Raw genomic sequence first — 14,917 nt, 5'->3', positions numbered from 1 at the left:
TCACTTGAATATAACAAAGGCACATCAAACTCAACTCAACAAGTCTAATATAAAACATATTATTTATCACCCAGACATGCTTCTTCTCTGGTCTTGCTTTCATTTAGCATCTGGCCTGCACTGATGCCTAAGAAATTAGAGAATCACCTTTAACTCCTATAATCCCTCAGTCTTTACTTCAACCAATTACTAAATCCTGTTAATCTGTCTTCTTCCATATTTAAAAACCTGTGCATACCTTACTTGTTCTATCTCCAAAAATTGTCCTTTCCCCTGATCATAGCTAACAGTCTCCAGCTGTTCTCTTTATTCTAACCATCTGCTTCTTCTCTAGAAGACTCTATTGTTGTTTATTCCCTCTCTTACTGTATTGCTGCTGCTACTACTTTACAAGTGCCTTCTCATCTCTGTACAGTATGTCTGGGTCAACTCCTTGTGGCCTTACTCCTATTTAAATTTCCAACTGGCCAATCTCTTCTTTCAGTGCCTCCAGATACTTACCTCCCATGTATTACCTGATGCTGTGAACTGCTGAAAGTGCTTTCTCATAAATCATCAGGGATTAAATTGTTACAACATTCTAGAACCTATCTCACTTCTCAGTTTTCTCATCAACTTTGCTTTATCTTACTGTTATCCAAGTTGTAATTGCTCTTTAAATTCATGAAGTGGCACTTCTAAGTTTTTCTTTTTATACCTAGAATTCTATTCCTTTTTCTCTACAAATTCTTCTTCCACTTTTCATATCCTGAACAATGGCATTCCTCCAAAGCTTGATTTCACATCCCTCAGCCTTTTCCTCTCTGTTTCCCATTGAAAATACTCATTCCTGTGACTTTAGATGTTACTGCATATATTTCTTTGTTGTTAGCTCTCCACTATATCTTTCAATGTAATTTGTATCAGTTTTACTCAGTTTTTGAATCCCTGTAGACTGTTACTCAATTTCACTTAGTATAATTGAATTAAAGACTCCCTGGGTGGTGCAGAGACGGAAGGGGGAGACACAGGGGTACACGTGCCCTCCGGGTACAAGTCCAAGGGGGCACCAGATGAGGTGCAGAATGACATTCCCAGGCACCACAAATATGAAAGATGCCTGACTGAGGCAGCTGGACAAGAGGGGGAAAGGTGTTTGTGCTGATGTGTCACCGCTGTCAGGGTCTATTCATCTTGAAATTGGAGGATGGTTGCAACTTACAGATTTCTCCTGGGCACTCTGTCCTGTAGGGTTGCTATGAGTTGAAATTGACTCGACAGCAATGGGTTTGGTTTTTATAGAGTACTTCATTCCACAGATAATTATTTATATATTGCATTATTTTCAATGTCACTTGCTTAGCAGTGATGTAATAGACATATTTGACATTTAAGATCAATATATCTCCTTTATATTATAAACATGACAAACTCCTGGAAATGGAATTTATAAAAATGTATGTGCATATTTTTAAAGCTAGTGGTAGATATAGCCAAATTGCTCTCTAGAGAAGTTGTATTAATTTACACTCCTGTCTGCAGTTTAAGAGTGTCTACTTCTTCATTCATTTCCAATTCTAGGTAATGTGATATTTTTATAGCCTCAAATCTAATAGAGGAAAGACAGAATCTTATTGTTACCTAATTTGTATTGCTTTCAATGACTCAACAATTAATAGAACTATTCTGGCCCAAGAAAGACATTAGGAATTCCACCAAATGATGCTATATTGTGTGTTTCACATTTCTGACTCAGAACTATGAGCATCCAATCCTGTATTTTACTGACATTTGTGTCTTTGGACAAAATATACTGAAGGGGGGAAAAAAAAAACAACTGAATTTAACTTTCAAATTTTCTACTATATTCAGTGCTACAAGTAAAATACCAGCTGGGGACAAGGTCTGTGTATGAGAGCATCAACTTTGTACAGGCACATATTTGTGCTTTTTAGCCAGCCCAGCCCATTTAATCAGAACCCAGAAGTCAGTGATCACAACATGTAACCCACCTATCCCAGGACAAATTTAGTCTCAAGAGGCAGTTCTTCGCAGTTTGTGGTGCAACCTTCCCGGGTCCCAGACACATTTAGTCAATACCCAGGCGCCAGTCATCCACTCAGGAGCCATCCAATGTGGACCCCACCTTTCCCAGTATGGAACTTATACTAACTGTGGTTCTTTCCAACATTAACTGGTCAGAAAACAATAGTCCACCAGAGGCCAAGCCAGGACTGGCTACATAATTTGTGAGACTCAGTATAAAATAATATTTGGGAATTCTTGCTGAAATATTATTCAGAATTTCAACACGGCAACAGCAGAGCAATGAACCAAGCATAGAGCCTTGTGAAACTGCACAGGTTGAATACTCTTGAAGCAGTCCCTGAACAAAGCAATTAGTGACTCCATGGGATTCAGCTTTTCCACTAGTAAAATAAAAATAATATATCTTCTCCTAATTACAAGCATAATTAAATAATTTGTGAATAAATTTGAATTCTTGAAAGCAAATAAAATAAGTAATTGACTTGTTTTCAGGAATCATTACAGAATTCTATCAAATTAGATACACTGAAGACTTTTTCACATTCTCAAAATTGTACTACAAGGTCAAAGACAGACATATCAAAATTAGTTTTCAGAAACTATATCTCAAACTTTCATGTTTAGGGAAAGAAATTCTAATGTGCAGCTAATTTATTTTCAACTGCTAAACCAACCTTATATTGCTTTAATAAATCAAAGATTAGTTTGCATTTTAGGGGGGTATTTTGCATTTGTGTTATGAGAGAGGCTGGTGGCACCAGTGGTTAAGTGTTCCGGCAACAGGTTTTTATGTTTTTGTTTTTGTTTTTTGGGGGGGTTTATAATGTCTTAGCCAGGTTTTGTGATTAGATGGGAACTGTTCTAAAATTTTCCCATTCTCTTGAATGTTTTGTGAAATACTGATGTTACTTATACATATTGGGAAGAATTTACTGGTGAGGCCAAATGTTCTGGAGTTTTCTTTAAAGGAATATTTTAAATTCAGATCAAATGATCTAATATGTATAAGATTATTCATATCATCTACCGTTTGCTTTAATAAGGTACTTTATGTGTGTTTTTAGAAATTTTTCAATTTTATCTGAATTTTCAAATCCATAGGCAAGAATATTATTCATGATATAATCTAATTTTGTATATGCCCACAGGATCTGTAGTAATGTCCCATTTTCAATCCTGATTTTGATGACATACCTTCTCTCCCACCTTTGCCTCTTACTTGATAAATAAATTGATAAATGCATCAATTTTATTGGTTTATTTTAAAGGTATTAACTTTCTTGCCATTCGAAAGTAATCATTTGGTTTTTGCTCTGTTAATCTCTACAGTTAGATGTAAATGTTTTGAAGCACGAAGGATTATAGATTATAGAGTTTCCTTCAAAGTGAGCTTTCTTTTCCTCTGGAATATGCTTTCTGAACTTCTGGCTGGTATAGAACTGCTGAAGGTCAAGTTTTTTGTTCTCAATCTGTGAGACTACAAAAGACTTATCTCAAATTCTGAAACTCTTAGATCAAGCTTTCTTTTCAGTTTATTAGTCTATCAACTCCAGATGCAATCTTCAATACGCAAATGTCTCAAGAGGGAGGCTGTAACAAAATGTTGAGCTCAACTAAATAAGTTTGTCTTGTTACTGGTATTTTGACACCTCAAGTACTTGCTGTCTTGCTAGCTCCCCAATGCCATAAAGAAGATTTTAAAATTCTTTCATTTACCTCACTGTTCTCAGAAGTAAGAATGGTCTACAAGGTACCAGGAGTGAAATTCAGGCATTAAGATAACTTGACCTATAATTACTGAATACATACTACGTAAATAGATGTATTATTCCCATAAATACACTCCCTGACTGAAAAATATATTATTCATATTCTCTTTGGTATGCCTCCATCTTAACTTATCCACGAATGTCGGCACTTGATCCAGTGTGGACACTGGAGTTAGATAAACTTATCTTGGAATTTTGATTTTTCTACTTTTTAACATTAAAAAAAAAAAAATTGGCAATCGAAAATAAAGTAATGTGAGCTATACTTCAGGTAATAATGAAGTAGATTGAGAAACCCTGGTCGTGCATTGGTTAAGCACTCGGTTGCTAACTGAAAGGTCAGCAGTTCAAACCCACTAGTCACTCCATGAGAGAAAGATGTGGCAGTTTGCTTCCATAAAGATTACAGCCTTGGAAATCCTGTGGGGCAGTTCTATTCTCTCTTAAAGTGTTACTATGAGTCGGAATCAACTCCATGGCAATGGGTTTTTTTTTTTGGTATATATATATATATATATATACATGAAATAGTTTATCATGAGCAAGTGAGAATTACCCCAAGTGTAACTCACCATATTAATAGACTAAAAAATAAATATGGTATAATTTTTCAATAGCTGCAGAAACAAAATAGAACAAAAACACTTTTGCAAATATAATATCCATTCCTAACAACAAACTCTTAGGAAACCAGGAATAAAAGAAAATCATTTCAACCTGATAATGGTCATCTTCAAAAAACAACCTCTATTATATAATGATAACAGACTGAATGCTTTCTCCCTAAGATTAGGAAAACCCACAATCTCTAATCACCTGTATTAAATATTTTACTTAAATTTCTAGTCAGTGCAGTAAGGCAAGCAAATATAATAAAGAGCATCCAGTTTGGAAAAAAAGTATAAAACTGTCTTTATTTACACATGTTATGATTGTGCAGAAATTCCTACAAAATCTATTAAAAAGATCCTAAAACAAGTGAGTGTATCAAGATTGGAAAATATAAGATCTATATCAAATGTCCACTGTATTTCCATGTAACAAAAATGAAGAACTGAAAATTTAAATATAAGAAATATTATTTATAATACAACAAAATATGAACTACTTGGGGAAAATTTGACAAAATATTCACCAGACCTGTACGTGAATACCCACAAATTATTGCTGAGAGAAACTAAAGATGACATAAATATACCTTTTTATGGATCAGAATATTCAATCACTTCTTCCTAAATTGACCTCTAGTTTACTGAAAATATATAAATGAGAACAATATTGAGAGCTTTGAGCAACTATTCACCTGGCAATAACCAGTCTTGTCTTCTTTGAAGTAGCCCTTTGCAGTTTGGGGACTGGGAAGTTTGGGCTCTGTCACTTGTTTTGTCTGTAAGGAAAGAATACTAACTTGGGTCTAGATTCCTTAAAATGTATGTCATTAGACATATTTATGAACGGTCTGTGATTCTCATTGTCCATTTTCATTTCTTCAACATATGATACTAGTATGGTTGCTAAGAACGTCAAGATGAGATAAAAACGATTAAGTACGATGACAGTCAAACGAGGCTAACTGGTCTTAACCAGAACTCTATCTACATTTCTGTCTCTTGGATTTAATCATAACAATGCCTGTTATGTTGCATGTGCTTTACTATGAACTGATTTGGTCAAAAATTTTGTTTTGTTTTGTTTTTGATGTGGTGGCTTGATTCTTGCTTCTATCCACTCTTTCCATGAAATGATCCAAGACTCTGCTTCTGATTACACTATGTAATTGTAGCCCTGTACGTTGTTTGTTCAATAACGGATTTTTGACTTCAATGAAAATTTATGTTTTTCCATTAAAAGTCATTATAATACAAAAGTTATGTTGTTTGGGGGTATTCATGTAGATTTGTTGGATTGGGATAAAGTTATGATACAATGGTGTCTTTTGTGAAGTGATTGCTTACAATTGTTTAAGCATTTCATGGAATAAAAGCTGTTCCATATTCAGCTAAGCATGCCTTAGTAAAACCACCTCCTTTTGTAGAAATTACATGTTCCCAAATACAAATATGTAAATATCTGCAGTATAAAATGTTCATTTATCTGATATATATCTTGCATTATTCAGCAAGAGGGAAAAGGGAGAGCATAAATAATCTTTGTGTTGTAAGTTTCTACGATTCTCTGAAAAAAGACCAGTAAATTTAACAAGCATCTATTGAATGCCTACTTCATGCTAGACACTGGAAACAGAATGGACATAAAGTCCATATCACTGCCCTCGCAGAACATGCACTCAAATGAAAGGGGATAGAAATAAACGCAAATATGGGTAATAATATAAGAAAACAATAAGGGCTACAACAAAAGAACACGCATTCATGGGATAGAGGGTAACTAAGGGTGGGATGCTACTGCCTGTCTCAGGAGGCAGCATTTAAGCAGAGACCTGAAAGATGAGAAGTTGCTGCTTGAAAGTTCCAAAATAACCTTACTTGCAACTTACTATGTTAGTATTTTTTATTATTTCATGGATGCTAGAAGTAAGACACCTAGGTAAGAGATGGAGGCAGCTTATTATCTACAACAATAGCAGTACCAAAGAATCAATATCTTTGAACCAGTTCCCTGAGCCACGATTTCCCTAGGGGAATGAAAGAAGACCAGGTAACACCTGAACATGCAGTGGGTTATAATACATGACAAGAGCTCTAAGCTTAGGGAATCTGTGTCTTTTACAAAGGGCAATAAGAGTGCCTGGTCTTGCTATCTCTACCTTCTAAGTGTTCAATGTACAAGCATCTTTGAAAAGACATTCTAGAACAACCTATAGTCAGGTCCTTGCTCACCAAATGTGTAGAAATGTGAGACACCGTAGAGTGACTCTCAAAAGAACTCACTCTTCATTCTTACACATTCTGGAATTTTGGCTAATTTCCCCCAATGTATGACACCTATCAGCTGCCCTGATTAATCTGACTGACAGAGTTTGGGCCCAAATTCATTCAAGTTGTCTCATTCATCATTTAATTAGGGCTACTATCAACAGGGAAACCCTGGGGGCTTAGTGGTTAAGAGCTACGGCTGCTAACCAAAAGGTCAGCAGTTCAAATCCACCAGGAGCTGCTTGGAAACTCTGTGGGGCAATTCTACTCTGTCCTATCGGGCCGCTATGAGTCGGAATCGACTCGATGGTGCTGGGTTTTTTATCAACAGGACTCCAAGCAACAGAATGAGGTCAACCTATAGTACTGATTTTAACTATGCCTCCAAGAGTCACAGACCCAATCAGCTGAACAAATTCTATAAACCATCAAGGTCTGCCTTAGAAATCGTGGTGGCTTTCTTCTTAAATTTCTGTATCAATCTTTCTGCTTAAGGCGTTAATATAGATATGTACAGCAGAACATATTGGTTAGTGCATAGACTCTGCTTTCTTCATTTACACAGAAGAAGGCTATGACAATCCTACCATCCATAACAACCCTGGCCATTGATTTGAGGCTGGTTTGAAAATATTTCAGGGCTAAGGTGACATCATTGATCACTTCAAACAAAATGAGAGGCACATTTTGTAACACGTTTCCTAATTGAATGACTTCCATCATAGGTTGATTGCCTTCAGGGTGTGCATAAACCATGAGTCAGTTATTCCTCTGGGAAGCTCCCCCATGCAGTCATCCCAGGGCTACTAATCTGCTGCCTGCCTTTTCTTAAACACTTTGAAGTTTCTACGATTACCCTAAAATGCAAGTTACCATGTTTTCTGGGGGAAGACAAGTTAATGCTTTGGTTATACATAAATACAGCTTAGGGGGGCATATGGTGTACCTGGAGGAAAGTGTTTTCTTTTTTTTTTTTTTTTAAATTTTGGGGACACCAAGTGGAACCTATATCAGTCAGACGGCATAGGATAAAGGTGACTCAAAAATGGTCTCCTGACCAGTTTTTAAGCCTTAGCTTCCAAATAAAGTTTAGATAATTGAGTTTAATGCTTGTTTTTGGAGCAATTGAATGAAAGTGGTCACTCTAACCTGGCCTGCTTGTCCACACCTCCAGATGGGTGGAATATAACTGTTCTTGGATAGGCTCAACAATGCCTACAACCTAAAAAAAAAAAACCAAACTCGCTGCCTTCTAGTTGATTCCAACTCACAGCAACCCTATAGAACAGAGTAGAACTGCCCTATAGAGTTTCCAAGGAGCACCTGGTGGATATGAACTGCTGACCTTTTGGATAGCAGCTGTAGCTCTTAACCACTACGCCACCAGGGTTTCCAACCATGCCTCTGGGAATGGGGATAAGACAGACATACAGAGGTGTTAAAAGATGCTTTGCATGCCAGGTACAGGAGCTGGGCCACCCTCTAGTGCTTCTGATAGATCACTCAGGAAGATTAAGAGAACCAAAATCAATTAATAGAGATGCCTGATAGGGGTTGCAGACCCAGGATTCATGTACATTTTAGGTACCTGCAACAGTTTGGGTGAGCACCATCAAGGCATTTCCTTTATGAGGAAGGCTCCAGGGATAATTAGGAAAAACAGAGTCATTAAAGTCTGTCTCTGAGGTTTCCTGCCTCAGATGCTGAGATTGTTTTTCTTTCTTCACTCCACCAAATCTGTATGTCCTTTTCCGGTAGCTAAAACATCACCTTCACCCTCCCCAATTATCCCCTACACACACCAAACATTTTGTCTGGAAGGGTAAGGTGCAAGAGGAACAGAGCATTTTTGTAAACCTGAACCATTGACCCATTGCCTTCAAGTCGATTCCAGCTCATAGCAACCCTATAGGACAGAGTAAAACTGCCCCATAGAGTTTCCAAGGAGCATCTGGTGGATTTGAACTGCCAACCATTTGATTAGCAGCTGCAGCACTTAACCACTATGCCACCAGGGTTTCCTTATAAACCTTAGAGCACCCATTATCTCCATCATTTGACCTATGTGGACCACTCGAGGGGTTCGGCAGACAGTGTGCTGAAGCAAGTGGTCATTATACTGTCAGTGAAAAAAAGAGAAGCTTAGTGGCTGGACCAGAACTAAATTTGAATCAGCCAGTCCTCTGTCCCCCTTGGCCAAGTTACAGCCCAGAATGTTGTTGCCCTAGAGTTTTCACCTCTTCCTTCCCTCTTCCCTCCCTCTTAACCAGTAGTTTTTTTTTCTGCGTATTAGCCTTTTCATGAGTTTTTTATTTGTGGTCTCATTCAATATTTATCATTTTGTGATTGACTTATTTCACTCAGCATAACGCCCTCCAACATTCCATTTTTATCACCAACAGTGTCAAGAAGCGTAAAGGGCTTAGATTTTATTCTACTTGTAAAGTAACATGGTAGCCATGAAGAAGACATTAGGCTCCTAGGTGAGACAGGAAGCATACTTTTTACCCGCACCAGTAGACCTACCAGACTATTAGCATTTTTGTATCAGTTGCTCAAGTCCCATTTCCTATAGGGGAATGCAAAGAGATTTAGACAGCTCCTGCAAAAGTAGCAGGTTTCATTAGAGAAGAGAAACTCTGAGTTTAAGGAAGCCGAATCTTTTATAATAGGCAGTAAACACGTCTATCCTTTTCTCCAGAAAGAGACACTACCTCTCTCTTTCAATGTAGTTTGTTTTACGAATATAGTACAAATGATGATCTAAAACAAAGTGTAGTCAGTGCCTTCCTCTTAAAATGTACAGAAATGTGAAAGACCTATGGAGCATTGTCTTCCAAAAAGTATTTCCTTCAGAAGACAAAGCAAGTACGAACACCTGAAGGCTAAACAGTGACACAGAATTGACATGGTCTGGGGATAGAAAGAAGGATAATTTTGCTAGAGCTTGAACGGTAAGTAGGAGGAAGTGTTGCAGGGGTCACATCATTTAATGGTTTACTGTATTCTAGGACTCTATGGAAACCTTGGTGGCGTAGTTGTTAAGTGCTATGGCTGCTAACCAAAAGGTCAGCAGTTCAAATACTATAGTCAATCATAGGAACAAGAGAAATTTAATTTTATTCTTTGCATTTTCTAAGGAGTAGGGGTTGAAAAAAATTTAACATGAAAAAGGACATTCATTGTAGATTGGATTCATGTTTTATGTATTCAAGCAAATCAAAACTGGGTTATTCCTTTACTTATTAAGTTGCATGAGGACTAATAAAGCAAAAATTGCAATCAAAATGGACATTCTAGGATTAGAGTTCAATAACATGCTAATGGAATGGCCTGTTTTTTATTTCAGAAGATTAATCAGTTAGATTTAGCATGCCAATATCTCAGAAAAGAAGAGATCTATACCTCACAGCATTGATCACAAATATTAGTTGTGATGAAGTAGTTAAATTATGGTGCAGTGGTTAAGAGCTTTGCTGCTAACCAAAAGGTCAGCGGTTTGAATCCACCAGGCACTCCTTGGAACCCTATGGGGCAGTTCTACTCTGGCCTAAAATGTCGCTATGAGTCAGAATAGACTCAACAGCAGTATTTTTTTGTTTTGTTTTTTTCCTTATTTAATTATAGAGAAAATTTAAATAAAATGGGGGAATCATTTCCTTCGGCACTTTTAATAATAACATTAATCATGGTAAACTTTTTGGGTAATGTTCATGATGTCATATAACCCTGTATGAGTTACATTGCAATTGAGTTAATTTAATCCATATTGTTCAACTTTCTAGTCCTATTCTACTTTTCTTTTAAAACAAGTTTGAATGCCTATACATATTTGAGATTGAAGGCCCAAATTCCTATAGTTTGAACTTTTCCAGAAGGAAAAAGTTGGTTTTATTTAAATGTGGCTGCATGCCTAAGCTGCCTGTGTAGTACCAGCACTAAGAAAGATTTAGAAGGGCAACCAACCTTTAGAGCAGAAGTGAAGACTATTTTTGTTCTGCAAAAGCCTTGATTTTATGTTTATTTGTAAAATTTTGGCAGCTATTTTGGGATGTTTCTGAGTTGCAATAAGAAACATTATGTCCATGAATTTGAAAAAAGAGAGGAAAATTAAAAATAAGCAAAATGATTTTAGCGTATGGATTTTTTAAAATTTAAATTCATAATCAAACAGATTTTGATATTCTTGTGTGGGTTTTGTGTGGGGGGATGTGTCTCTCCTAGCTGGCTGTTTCAGAAAGATGCTTGAGGGGGAAAAAAAATCTTTTAAAAAGATTCTATGTTCTAGTTTTCCAAAGTACATTTTTAAATTTGCAAGAAAGTTTATGACTGCAAAGATGGTGATTTCACACCAACTGAAGAGAAGCAGGGGCCCTGCTGGCAAAGTGGGTAAGAGCTCAACAGCTAACCAAAAGGTCGGCAGTTCGAATTCACCAAATGATCCTTGGAAACACTGTGGGGCAGTTCTAATCTGTCCTATAGGGTGGCTATGAGTCAGAATTGACTCGTTGGCAATGGGTTTGTTTGGGGTTGCGTTACTGGAAGAGAAGCAACCTGCGGGCCAATGGGACTGCTGGGTTGACTGGACATTGAGGAGAAGGCTTTGGAGCTCTTGTGGACTTAAGATCCATACTCTTCTGGATCTGAATCTTGAAGAGTCATTTATTTGTGGCTTTGGGCAAGTCACTTTTTCTGTCAAAACCTTGATTAGAATTTAGTGATAGTCAATGAATTTGCTTTAAAAATTAGTGTTATTATTTTTATGAAGCATTGATATATTAAACTACTAAATTAAAATGTACCTGCAGTTTATTTCTATGAAAATGTTATTTCTGTTACTATCTGTAATAATATCAGCTATTATTTACTGACCATCTACTATTTAACTAGAAAACAGGGGAGTTTTATAAACTTCATATCTATTCCATGTAATAATGCCACATTATTCAGATGAAAAAGCAGACAAAAAATACTATTTCCAAGTGAAAGAGAGAGAGAATTCAAGCCAGTTCTTTCTGGATCCAAAATCCATGCTTGTTTCATTACATCCTGTTGTGTATCTTTGTTTAGTCTTTGATTCATCTTCTTGAAAAAGTGTATATTAAAACAAAAATGAGAGCGAGGTCTTTTCCCACGTGCCTTGAGAGTCCATGGAATTCATAAATGCTTTAAGAGACACTGTTGATACCATCAGTGTGAGAGATGGTGTAAGAAATAGGAAGGAAAGAGGAAAGCAAGATTTTAAATGTAAAATCCATGACTAATCTAAAATTTTGTATTTGCACCATATCAGTTGACTGATTAATTTCTACCTGGTAGAATGTTTACCAAAGTAATAAAAAAAAAAAATGGCTTATTATATTTTTCAGTACTTCCAAGACAAAAACTGGTGCCTGTTTACTTTCCTTTATACACACTCATCTTGAGTCCTTTGTGACTTTTGAAAAATCGGGATAAAATGTATTGTGCATTCACTTCATATTGACTGAGCACTTGTTATAATATAATCAATGCTAAATAATGGAAATAAAGCCAAAAAAAAATTGCTATTGAATCTATTCCATCTCACAGTGACCCTATAGGACAAAGTACCACTGCACCATAGGGTTTCTAAGACTGTAAATCTTTACAGAAGCAGACTGACACATTTTTCTCCCACAAAGTGGCTGTCAGGTTTGAACTATCAACTTTTCAGCTAACAGCCAAGTGCTCAACCACTGCTTAACAGGGCTCCTGGGAATAGGAATACCAAAAAAAAAAAAAGTTGCCGTGGAGTTGATTCCAACTCATAGCCACCCTGTAGCAACCCTAGGACAGAATAGAACCTCCCCATAGGGTTTCCAAGGAGCTCCTGGTGGATTCGAACTGCTGACCTTTTGGTTAGCAGTTGAACTCTTAGCCACTATTGCCACCAGAGTTTCCAACCTTATACTAGTAAGGAGAAAATCAACATCATACTTCTCTTGATCAATTTCAAAATCCCAGAGAAGATGACAGAGTTGTAAAAAAAAGTTCTTGAAATGCTATGTAAAATTTGAAAATGCTGTGCAAAGTGAAATGTGTGATTAAGAAAAGGCATCTTACAGTCCAAAATGCTTTACCTTCTCTCTCTGATTTGAAGCTCTCAATAATCCTGTGAGGCAGGCTGATTTCCCAACCCTACCCTGCTCCATTTTATAGAGGTGTGCGAGGCAGAGGGCAGGAGTCATGACAGTTGGAGAGTCCTTTGGCCAAGCTCTCAAAGCTAGAAAGTAGCAGTAATCCATATCAATTGTAGTTAGAATTCTAAGATGACTTCATGTTTTCCCCTTCCCCTCCCCTCAGGCATACACACCTTGACTAATCCCCAGGAGTGTAAATATGTTGAGATATCACTCCCCCACATAATCAGAGGAATGACATCTCAACATAACATATTTACACAGCCCAGTTGACTTAAATAAGCAGATTGTCTGAGAGGGCTGGACCTAATCACATGAGCCTTATAAAAGCAGAGAGTTTTCTTTGGCTGATGGCAAAAGAGAAAGTCAGACATTGAGAGCACAATAAAAACTCAACCTGTCCTTGTTGGGTTGAAGAAGGAAGTGGCCACATGTCAAGGAATGCAGGCAGCCTCTCATAAGGGAGAAAGACCTCCAGTAGAGAATCAACAAGAAAATAGGGACCCCCAGTCCTACATCCACAAGGAACTAAGTTGTGCCAACAAGAATGAGCTTGGAAGTGTATTTTTTCCCAGTGCCTTCAGACAAAACTCGGCCTGGCTGGCACCTGGATTTCAGCCTCGTGATAGCCTGAGCAGAAAACATAGCCCTGCCATGTTGGACTTCTGACCGACAGAACTGTAGCCTAATAAGTGGGTGCTGTTTTAAACCACTAAATTTGGACAATATGTTATGCAGAAAAGAAAACTAATACAATCTACTTCATATCTGAATTCTAAAGAATACTAGAATTAGCCAGTATTGAGTACCTGCATAGACCCAGGACACATTCTAGGCACTTTCTATATTATCGCATGTATACATTGTATTCTCAGCAACTCTGTGAGGTCAATGTTACAATCTCTGTTGTACAGATGAGGGAACTGAGAACCACATGTACTGTTTTCCCAACATCTCGCCTATAATAACCAGCAGGTTAGAGTTTAAACCAGTCTGTCTAGATTTTTTCTCACCTGTCTCTTCATTTTTCTACACTAACTTTTCAAATGCCAATGATCAGTGCACTTTCCCTTGCACCATAAGAAATACTTTCAATGTAATGAAATCTTATGTAAAGGGAAAATATGAATATAAATACACACATATATCTGCAAAAGAATATAGCTGAAATAAGCATTGGTTTTAAAAATATGAATGCATTCTGCACTAATATAGTTTTTTTTGTTTTTCATTATCCTTTATATTTAATTAACTTATTTACTAGTGGTAAACTATGTGCCAGGTATTCTAATTAGAACCATTCAATGGGTAAGAAAACTGAGGTTCAGGAAGATTAGAGTACACAAATACTGATCATTGATCTCTTGACTCTTAAAAGGGTACGTTATAAGCTTTTAGCTATATCAGAGACCAGGTTCCCTGAAGAAGCCGCAGAGGGGAATCCATTTTCACATCTCTTGCTCTGAGTATCTATTCTGAACAGGGTTTATTGTTGGTTTTCTCTATGGCCATGCAGCACTCTGATAGTGTGGTATCTTGTTCAAAGACAGAAGTCACCTGAAAGCTCTTCCTGTGAAGGGCAGCAGGAGTGAGAAAAAGGATGCTCCTGAAATGAAGCTCTACTCAACTGCTTTTTGTAATTAAAATATCGTTCTTACTTGGTTTTAACCTTGTGGAGAAAAGAGAAGGGAATTGGAGGGTAGGGAGAAGGGGGGCACTTCCTGGTACACATGAGCCCAGCATTATTGATTAAATTATAATCAGGTTATTTTCCCAAGGCATTCATAAAGTGCTTGCTTCCTAGTATTATTACACTCGTTTTTGAAAGAGCGTTCTTAAAAAAGACTGGAAAGAGTAGAAAATGAGGGGTTGTGATGCAAGTTTTAAAAAGAAAGACCATGAGAACATTTGGGAAATAGTTCAGCCTTCCCATCTCATTTACCTTGCCCACTGACCTCCTCTGGAAGGAGTGGTCATACATTGATGGGACTCCCTTCCTTATAAGTTGTGGACATTGACCAGAACTGTGGTTTGTTATCAAGGGCCTCCGGTATCTCTCTAAATAATCTTAACTAGACGACAA

Source organism: Loxodonta africana, chromosome 12, assembly GCF_030014295.1.
Source record: "Loxodonta africana isolate mLoxAfr1 chromosome 12, mLoxAfr1.hap2, whole genome shotgun sequence".
NCBI classification, from domain to species: domain Eukaryota; kingdom Metazoa; phylum Chordata; class Mammalia; order Proboscidea; family Elephantidae; genus Loxodonta; species Loxodonta africana.
This window is presented reverse-complemented; position numbering follows the sequence as displayed.